Genomic DNA, 10,893 nt, shown 5'->3' with positions numbered 1-10,893 from the left:
AAAAGATGCTCAGAAATGAGATACACTGATGTTTGCAATTTGCTTAGAAACCATAACAAAGATGGATTTATTGTTGGACAGGATACATGGATGGATAGATATATGATAAAACAAATGAAGCAAAATATATGCTGCAGAATCGAAGTAATGGGTATGTGTGTGTTTACTATACAATTACTTCAACTCTCTTATATATTTGAAATTTTTCATAATAAAAAAATAAAGTAATAAAGGGATTTCCAAAATACCAAAACCAAAAAACCAACAACAAAAAAACCCCTTAATTAGATCTATTCCAATCTCACCCAGCTTGACCACACATAAAATTCTTTTCCAAGATTGCTTTTCCACAAAGCCTCTACAATCTTTTTATTCTTTTCAAAAGTTGTTCACATTCTGTCCTGTGCTGTTTCTCTTTCCCGTTCCTGGGGTGGGAGTGGGGCCTAAATTTAAGGACAAAATTATTTTCTTTTCCTTCAACAAAAATTCATTTCCATTCCTCATCATTTCTCTTAGCAAAAACCTACATCCTATTTTCTTTGCACGCAGAGATTGTAAAGGCTGCTTTGAGGCAGCAGGCTTGAGCAATGGAAACTGAGTAAGGGAGCAGGGCCCACAGTGCCCCCCAACCCCTTGGCTGAATACAAACAGGCTCATTACGTGACCCACCTCAAAATACCCATAATCCCTAGCTGACCAATGGGCTACTGATAACCGGGCACAGGTACCAAAAAAGGAAAAATCCATATGTCCCCGTTCCTCTTCACCTACCCCCCTTAACTACAGCCCCCCAACACTGCCTCCTGGCAGACAGTCTCTCCTTTGCTGTCCTGCCTGACACTCCCTTTGCAGAATGTTCAGTAAACTTGTATCTCCTTTGTTCTGCCTCTGGTGAATTCTTTCACCACCTAGCTGGCTCCACCTGATCAGGCTGCCCCACAGAGACGTTTCCCTTATTATTTCTAGTAGCTTTAAACAGTTGTGAATGGTCTGTTACTGGCAGATTTATAAATATTTTTTATAATTTCTGGAAGCATTTGCCTTCTCACAGTAAATTTTTCAGTAGGACAAAAAAACATGTTTACTAATAGATGCAAATCTTTAGTTCCTCTGCAAAAAGGAACCAAGAGTGGATAAACCTATTTTTAGTAATGTTTCAGTGTTTTTATTTGGAGATAATCTAAATATTCCACGGGATAATCTAAATATTGACTTAACTCATCATTTAACTTAGCCAAATTTAAAGATTTGAGAAAGCAAAATATTTTGGAAACTATTTGCTGCAAAGTTATCCTAGAAACTCATTTCTTTTATCGCTTATTACATTGATTTAAATAATTTGTTCTTAACAATTACATTTAGATTACCTACCAGACCTTCGTTAGACAGTAGACAAAATCAGTCATCACCATAAGTGATTTTTCTGGCTGACGAATTTTGTTAAGAAATAACACGAACTTAAATTTCTGATTAGTAAACCCAGGTAGAACAAAAGTATTGTATTTAATACTGATAACTGTAGAGATATGCCTGTTTTAATTAAACCAACAATATTAAACTAGCTTTTATTTACTAATGGTTCATTATAGATCACAATGATGAGGTTCTGAGGTGATGGTGGGGAGTCTGGAGCCAACGGCCAAGAAAGAATTCTTGAAGACCTCTTTGGTGCAAAAAGGTGATTTTATTAAAGCACAGGAACAGGACCCGTGGGCAGGGAGAGCTGCCTTGGGGTTGTGAAGAGTGGCTGGTTATAAACTACTTAGTTGGGAAAAGGTAAAGGCAAAAGAGAGGCCTCCAGAAGGACTCTGATATGTTAAAGAGGACTCATAAAATGCCAGGGGCTTTGCTATTGTCAAACTAAGATGGTTTTCCCTCTAATAAGACATTAACATTAGGACAGTAGGGGGTTCCTGGAGAAATGTTCTACTCTGCATTTGCCTCAAGTATTTCCCAATAGGTTGCAGGTTACAGAGAAATTTAATTTTACCTGCCATTTCCATCTTGCCTTTGTTCTCCACATCGCTGTGGAGGGGAAGTTGATATCAGGGTCTCCAGGAAACTAAGTCTAAAGGTTTCTGGAGATTAGGCTGTTGATAAGATTGCCTTTTTTCTTGTAATTTACTAAGACATTTGTAAACTGATGGAGACTCCTGTCCTGCAGGACTGTGATCTCTATCAGTTAACCATTTGTTTTCTTTCCTTTTCTTTGTTTTTGGGCAGCCAGGACTGCCTGAGAAATATCACACACGTCCCAGGGTGGGGGTTGTGGGTAGGGAGATGGGGGGGTGTGGAGCTTGTACTTGGCCCTCAGCTCCCTCATCAACCGAACTTGAAAAACATTTGGGTTATGTTTTTAAGTTTCAAATTTTAGAAATCCTTAATTTATATAAGAGCTTAGTTTTCTTCAAGTCAGTTGTTTTTTTGTTTTTGTTTTTGTTTTTTTTTTTACAAATTAATTGTGGCAATATGATCCAGAGGTAGAAAATACCACACATCTACATAAACATATAGACAGACACAAACAGATGTCTTAAGACTTGCATTTTTAAAATTTAGCCATGACTGTACGTTAACTAACTAGAATTAAAATAAAAATTTTTTTAGCCATGAGATGGGTATAATAATGCAAAACTCACTAGCTTTTAAAAAGGAGAGCTGGAATACTGGCCTGCTCAGCTTGTCAAAGCTCTTAAAGTTAGTATTTGTGGAAGAGACACTTAAGATTTGCATTTGTTCGGGGCGCCTGGGTGGCGCAGTCGGTTAAGCGTCCGACTTCAGCCAGGTCACGATCTCGCGGTCCGTGAGTTCGAGCCCCGCGTCAGGCTCTGGGCTGATGGCTCGGAGCCTGGAGCCTGCTTCCGATTCTGTGTCTCCCTCTCTCTCTGACCCTCCCCCGTTCATGCTCTGTCTCTCTGTCCCAAAAATAAATAAAAAGCGTTGAAAAAAAAAATTAAAAAAAAAAAAAGATTTGCATTTGTTCTTGATAAGTAATCCTACGGAAGCTGTGGACTTTTTGGGCAAGGGATCAGTTTGCATTTAAAAAAAGCCTCTTCCCTATTTAAATTTTTTTCTTCTGTTAAGAATTACCTTAGTGAAGTGTGCATTTCAAGAAGATGGCCTAGATAAGAAGATAATAAGAGTTCCTGGAGAAGACAAGGTAGAAATCTTACATCTCAAAATGGAAAGAATGCAAAAGCCTCCAAGGACTTTTGCTCCTGAAGGTCAGAATTTTACAATACAAACAAGCCTTAGGAGATGAATAGGTGAGGTTAATTGTTAAAAAGGGTGAGTGAACCTTGAATTGTTTCTAGAGCTGCTTTTCTGGTCTTGTAAAGATCTGTAGGTAAGCACAGTTGCTTCTTTTTATTTTTATTAAAAAAAAATTTTTTTAGTGTTTATTTTTGAGAGACAGATGGAGCACGAGTGGGGGAGGGGCAGAGAGAGAGGGAGATAGAATCAGAAGCGGTTGAGCTGTCAGCACAGAGCCTGACCTGGAGCTCAAACCCCTGAACCATGAGATCATGACCTGAGCTGAAGTCCCGAAGCTTAACCGACTGAGCCACCCAGGTGCCTGTTTTGTTGTTGTTATTTTACAAATGGAAGGTTTGTGGCAAACCCGCATTGAGCGTCTATCAGCACCATTTTTCCAACAGCATTTGTTCATGTCTCTGTGTCTGTATTTTTTAATTAAGGTTATGTAGGTATTTTTAAAAAAGACATAATGCTATTGCACAGTTAATAGACTACAATGTAGTGTAAACACGACTTTTTTGGAGAGATAGTGTGCATGAGCGGGGAGCCGGGGAAGAGGGGCAGAGGAAGAGAGAGAGAATATCTTAAGCAGGCTCCACGCTCAGCATGGAGCCTGATGTGGGACTCAATCTCATGACCCTGGGGTCATGACCTGAGCTGAAATCAAGAGTTGGACACTCAACCAATTGAGCCACCCAGGCACCCCTAAATATAATTTTTATTTCCACTGGGAAACTAAAAAATTCATTTGACTAGCAAAACTAAAAGGCAACCGATGGAATGGGAGAAGATATTTGCAAATGACATATCAGATAAAGGGTTAGTATCCAAAATCTAGAAAGAACTTATCAAATCCAACACCCAAAAAACAAATAATCCAGTGAAGAAATGGGCAGAGGACATGAATAGACACTTCTCCAAAGAAGACATCCAGATGGCCAACTGACACATGAAAGAATGCTCAACATCACTCATCATCAGGGCAATACAAATCAAAACCACCATGAGATATCACCTCACACCTGTCAGAATGGCTAACATTAACAACTCAGGCAACAACGGATGTTGGCGAGAAAGAGAAAGAGGATCTCTTTTGCATTGTTGATGGGAATGAAAGCTGGTGCAGCCACTCTGGAAAACAGTATGGAGTTTCCTCAAAAAATTAAAAATAGAACTACCCTACAACCCAGCAATTGCACTACTAGGTATGTATCCAAGGGATAGGTATGCTGTTTCGAAGGGACACATGCACCCCAGTGTTTATAGCAGCGCTATAAACAAAGTTTGGAAAGAGCTCAAATGTCCATCAATGGATGAATGGATAAAGAAGATGTGGTATATATATACAATGGAGTATTACTCAGCAATCAAAAAGAATAAAATCTTAAAAAAAAAAAAAAGAATAAAATCTTGCCATTTGCAACTATGTGGATGGAACTAGAGGGTATTATGCTAAGCGAAATTAGCCAATCAGAGAAAGACAAATATCATATGACTTCACTCATATGAGGGCTTTGAGATACAAAACAGATGAACACAAGGGAAGGGAAACAAAAATAATATAAAAACAGGGAGGGGACAAAACAGAAGAGACTCTTCAATATGGAGAACAAACAGGGTTGCTGGAGGGGTTGTGGAATGGGGGATGAGTTAAATGGGTAAGGGGCATTAAGGAATCTACTCCTGAAATCATATGCTAACTAATTCGGATGCAAAAAAATTCATTTGACTCACTTTATTGTGATACTCACTTCATTGCAGTAGTCTGGAACCAAACCTGCATATCCCCAAAGTATGCCTGTAGAAAGGAGTTCTGAGGAGCTGTACAAAATAGAAAGCTTTAACAGGCAGAAGAGGGCAGAAAAAAGGAAATTTCCAGCAAAGAGTGGATTGTTCCAGGCAAGATCGCCTTCCTTTGGGAGCGGGTGGGGGTCTACCAGGCAGATTACCTTACTAGCGCTGATCAAGTATTTCCAGATCGACCGGTTAAGGGCCACATTCCTAGGAGAGGCTGAAACTTTAGCTAGGTATTACCTTTGTTTACTGATGTAGGGCTTAGCAGAAGTGACTCCATTTTGGGCCTGTTATTTGTTAACACCCTACTACCCCCCTGGACCTCAATTTCTTTATCTACGTAAAGGGAAAGATTGAACTAGATGGTCTCTAAAGATCCTTGTATTTCTTGATGTGGGATGCTAAAATAGAGAAGTGATGAGGAGACTCTTGACAGATGAGTGAGTCATAACCAAAGATCTTCCACAGTAGGAACTGATTCCCAAATTTTGATATTAAGGTGCGGGATGCCACAAATGTCATTCTCCTTTTATATTCCTCAAATTTCAAGTTTCTGGTTAACTTCTTTCTCATTGTAACCCTGCCCACAATCCTAACCAGAGGGCCAAAGGCTCCCCATGATGCTTCAAGGCCCAAAACCAGCTCTCTTCTTGGAGGAAGCTCTCCTAGGATCACTGTCACCCCAGCAAACTTTTGTTACCCCATGTCTCACTGATGTGGGGGTATGAGCTCAGCACCAGCATGCACTGTTGTTCTCTGACTTCTCAATGCAGTCTGGTCACCCCTACCACCTTGTGGAAGACTACTGGATAGGACTGAGGTTGCCTCTGGCCCTTCAGGGAGAACCTATAGGCTGTCTCCCTCCTCTTCCTTTTCTCCTTATGCCTGGCATCATTCAAGTGCACAACTAAGACCAAAGAGGGTGTAACAAGAGTTTGTTTTCAAGCCACCAGAGCAATTTAAGTAGAATGAATACACTCTCCTTATAGGAAGTATTCAGGAAAATCACTGGCAATCATCTGTCCACGGAATACAGTGTGGTAAGTTTCTTGGGGGTAGGGAGATGGGTGGGAATGGAAGGTGGTCCTCAAAAATTCCCTATAGGAATGCACTAGAAGTATCTCAAATCTCTTCCAAATTTGAGAATGACGCTAGTAAATAAAAACTGGGGGTAGGACTACCGGTTTCTGCTCTGGTTCTAAACAAGTAAAAAGCTGAATGGAAAAATCAACAGCTCTTCTTAGGTTCATCAGGGAAGTATGGTCACAGGGCAAAATGCTGTCCCTAAAATTGGAAAGGCAGGTAAACACAGAGATTTATAATGTACTGGAAAAGAAATTCACAAATGGAAACTTCTACCAGAACTAGTGTCAGAGTAAGAAAACCTGAACTGTAACTGACAAATTGCTGGAGGCTCAGAGTGGTGAAGTCTGAGAGTTAAAACCTCCAAAGGAAAGAGACCCCACACTTTTATGAGTGTTACCTCCAGGAGCTCCACCAGGTTCTACCAGGTTCATGGAAAAGTTCCCTGGGAGAGGAAAAGTAACCATTTTGAAATGTGAGAGCATTCTGAACTTCTAACCAGGGCCTGTCCTCAAGAGACACTTCTGTACCAGGGCCTAAACGGTTGGGTTCTTACCAGACCCTAAGTAATTTACGGGTTACACAATTCTAGTGCCTACTAGCCTTCCACATAGTGGAAGGGAAATATCCAATTCCAGCCACCTCTAGACATCCTGTCCCACCTAAGGGCGCAGGGGAGAATGAGAAGCACTTCTGTAGTTCCCAGCTGAGGCACAGGCTCATTCAACACTGAGACCTTATCACAGGACAATAGGATGCTTCTCCTGTCTCCACAGTTTATCACCACATCACTAAATGCCTATGTACTGGAATTTCTTTTACCCAGTACATCATGTTTGGCTTTCAAAAAAAAAAAATAAAATTACAAGCCATACTAAAAGGCAAAAGCACAGTTTGAAGAGACCCAGCTAGCTGGCATCAGAACCAGAACCAGATCTGGCAGGGATATTGGAATGAACAGACTGATAATTTTTGAAAATATATAAACATGTAAGGATTCTAATGAAAAAGTAGGCAACATGCAATAGCAGGTGGGTACTGTAAGGAGAGAAATGAAAATTCTATCAAAGAAAAATGTGAGCAATCAAAAACTGTGCAATAGAAACGAAGAATTCCTCCGATGGGCTCATTAGCAGATTGGACAAAGCTGATGAAAGAATCTTTAAGCTTGAGGATATGTCAACAGGAATTTCCAAAACTCAAAAACAAAGCAGGAAAAAAAAAAAAGATGGGGAGGTTGGGACAGAACAGTATCCAGGAACCGTGGAATAAGAACAAAGGGTGTAACACAGGCTTATTGGGAACACCAGCAAGCAGAAGAAACATAATAAATATTGGAAACCATGACAGGATTTTCCCAAATTAGTGTCAGACACCAAACTACAGATCCAGAAAGATCAGAGAACACTAAGCAGGATAAATGCCAAAATGACACCTAGGCATTTCACATTCAAACAGCAGAAAATGAAAGAAAAAATCTTGAAAGAAGACAGAGGGAGGGGAGAAAAATCCCACCTTACCTTTTAGGAGCAAACATAAGAATTATGTTGATTTCTCAGAAAGCATGCAATCAAGAGGAGAGTGGAATGAAATATTTGAAGTGTTGTGGGTGGGACGCCTGGGTGGCTCAGTCGGTTAAGCATCTGACTTGATCTCAGCTCAGGTCTTGATCTCAGGGTTATGAGTCAAGTCCCATGTTAGGCTCCATTTTGGCTGTGGAGCCTACTTAAAAATAAATAAATAAATTATTGAGGAAAAAGACCACTAACCCAAAATTCTGTATCCTGTGAAATTATCCCTTCAAAGTAAAGGATACAAACACAGAGGAAGAAATGTTAAAATAAGTTTTTCATAGAGAAGGAAAATGATAATGAGTCAGAAACTTGGAACTGCATGAAGAAGAGCGTCAGAGAAGGAATAAATGAAGGTAAAAGAAAAGCTTTTATTTTTCCTTTTCTCTGTTGATCTAATAGTTAACGATTTGTTCAATAATAATAGCAGAAATGTACTAGATCTTTTCTTTGAAAAAAAATTTTTAAACATTTATTTATTATTGAGAGATGGAGAGACACAGAGCACGAGCAGGGGAGGGGTAGAGGGAGGGGGACACACAGAATCTGAAGCAGCCTCCAGGCTCTGAGCTGTCAGCACAGAGCCCGACGTGGGGCTCGAACTCACGAGTTGTGAGATCATGACCTGAGCCACAGTTGGTTGCTTAACCAACTGAGCCACCCAGGCACCCCTAGATTATCTTTTCAAGTACGCATATATGAGTGTGCCTGTATACATACATACATTCATTACCCTTGGATTGCTCACATGTATATGATATGAATGATGATACAAATGATACAAAGAACCAGACGAAGGAAGTAGGATTGTTTTGTTATTATTTGGTACTGACACTACCTGGGAGATGGTATAGTGTTCTTGGTTTTTTGTTTTTTATTTATTTATTTATTTATTTTTGGGACAGAGAGAGACAGAGCATGAACGGGGGAGGGGCAGAGAGAGAGGGAGACACAGAATCGGAAACAGGCTCCAGGCTCTGAGCCATCAGCCCAGAGCCTGACGCGGGGCTCAAACTCACGGAGTGCGAGATCGTGACCTGGCTGAAGTCGGACACTTAACCGACTGCGCCACCCAGGCGCCCCTATAGTGTTCTTGGAAAATGGCCCTGAATTAATTTTAAATACTATGTCAAAAACCCTAGGCAACCACTTAAAAAAAAAAAAAAGTATAATTGATATCCTTCTAAGCAGGGAGAGAAAATGAGTCATATAAAATTCTCAGTTACAACCATAAAAAGCAGAAAAAGGGTAGAAGACAAAAAATAGGAACAAAGAACAAGGGTAAGAGTAGAAAACAAATATGGTGGATATTAATCTAACTATATTAATGAGCAGTTTAAATGTTAATAATGGTCTAAGTACATCTAGTAAAAGTGATTGTCAGAGTGTACAAGAAACAGGACCCAACTATATGTTATCTACAAGAAAACTACTTTCAATGTAAGACACATATAGATTAAAGGTAAATGAAAGGTTGGGCCCCTGGGTGGCTCAGGTGGTTAAGCGTCCAACTCTTGATTTTGGCTCAGGTCATGATCTCATGGTTGTGAGATAGAGCTTCACGGGGCTCCGTGCTGAGCGTGGAGCTTGCTTAAGATTTGCTCTATGCCTTTCCCTCTGCCTGTCCCCTGTTCCTGAGAGTGTGCTCTCTCTCTCTCTAAAAAAAAAAAAAAAAAAAAAAAAAAAAAAAAGTGAATGGAAAAAGATATATCATGCTAGTATTAATCCCACCCCCCAAAGTATAGCTATATTAATTTCAGAGAGCAGGCTTCAGAACAAGGAAAGCATTACATAATGATAAATACTCCAAGGGGAAATTTTTGAAAGTAGAATTCACATAGTGTTATATGTTTCAGGTGTACAATAACAATATAGTGATTCAACCATTCTATATGTTAGTCAGTGTTCATCAAGGTAAATGTACTCTTAATCCCCTTCACCTATTTCACCCTCTTTTCCTCCATCCACCTCCCCTCTGGCAGCCACCGCTTTGTTCTCTGTATTTAAGAGTGGGGTTTTTGTTTGTGTTTTGGTCTTTTTTGTTTTTTTCACTTATTTTGGTGTCTTAAATTCCACATATGAGTAAAATCATATTGTACTGGTCTTTCTCTTACTTCACTCAGCATTATACCCTATAGGTCCATCGATGTTGCTGTCAATGGCAAGATCGCATGTTTTTTTATGGCTGAGTAAGTCCATTGAGTGTGTGTGTGTGTATATATATATATTTATCTCACATCTTCTTTATCCTTTCATCTATACGGACATTTGGGTTGCTTCCATATCTTGTCTAGAAAATAATGCTGCAATACACATAGGGGTGCGTGTATCTTCCCAAATTAGTGTTTTCATTTCTTTGGATAAATACCCAGTTAATAGAGTTACTGTACCATATGGCAATTCTACTCCGTTTTCCACAGTGGCTTCATCAGTTTGCATTCCCAGAAACAGCACATTAGGGTTCCTTTTTCTCCATATCCTTTTCAACATTTACTGTTTCTTGTCACTTTGATTTTAGCCATTCTGACATGTGTAAAGGGATATCTCATGATCACTCATGATGTGTGATGTTGAGCACATTTTCAAGTGTCTGTTGGCCATCTGTAGGTCTTCTTAGGAAAAATGTCTATTCAGGTCTTCTGTCCATTTTTAAATAAGATTTTTTTTCCCAGTATTGAGTTGTATATGTTATTTATTTTGGGTATTAATCTCCCATCAAATATATCACTTGCAAATATCTTCTCCCATTCAGTAGGTTGTCTTTCTGTTTTGGTTTACGGTTTCCCTCACTGTAGAAAAAAATTTTTTTTGTAAGTTTATGTATTTATTTTGAGAAAGAGCGCGAGCGAGCAGGGGAGGGGTAGAGAGAGAGAGAGAGGAGAGACTCCCAAGCAGGCTCCATGCTGTCAGTACAGAGCCTGATGCAGGGCTCAAACCCACAAACCATGAGATCATGACCTGAGCTGAAACCAAGAACAGGATGCTTAACCAACTGAGCCACCCAGGTGTCCCTAGGAAAGCTTTTTATTTTATTATAGTCCCAATAGTTTAATTTTGTTTTTATTTCCCTTGCTTGAGGAAAAAGACCTAGAAAAACGTTTCCATGGCTGATGTCAAAGAAATTACTGCCTATGTTTTCTTCTAGAAGTTTTATGGTTTCAGGTCTCACTTTAGGTCTCTAATCCATTTT

General features: G+C 39.7%; 1 long non-coding RNA gene across 1 annotated transcript; it reads right to left on the bottom strand.

Moving 5' to 3' along the window:
* Positions 1-8,054: 8,054 nt before the first annotated feature.
* LOC131511597 (uncharacterized) lies at positions 8,055-10,506 on the bottom strand. The gene is made up of 2 exons (XR_009261617.1): positions 8,776-10,506; positions 8,055-8,541 (listed from the first exon to the last, which is right to left on the bottom strand). It is a non-coding gene; the product is annotated as an uncharacterized LOC131511597 (long non-coding RNA).
* Positions 10,507-10,893: the final 387 nt, after the last annotated feature.

This window comes from Neofelis nebulosa, chromosome 5 (assembly GCF_028018385.1).
Source record: "Neofelis nebulosa isolate mNeoNeb1 chromosome 5, mNeoNeb1.pri, whole genome shotgun sequence".
NCBI classification, from domain to species: domain Eukaryota; kingdom Metazoa; phylum Chordata; class Mammalia; order Carnivora; family Felidae; genus Neofelis; species Neofelis nebulosa.
This window is presented reverse-complemented; position numbering and strand designations above follow the sequence as displayed.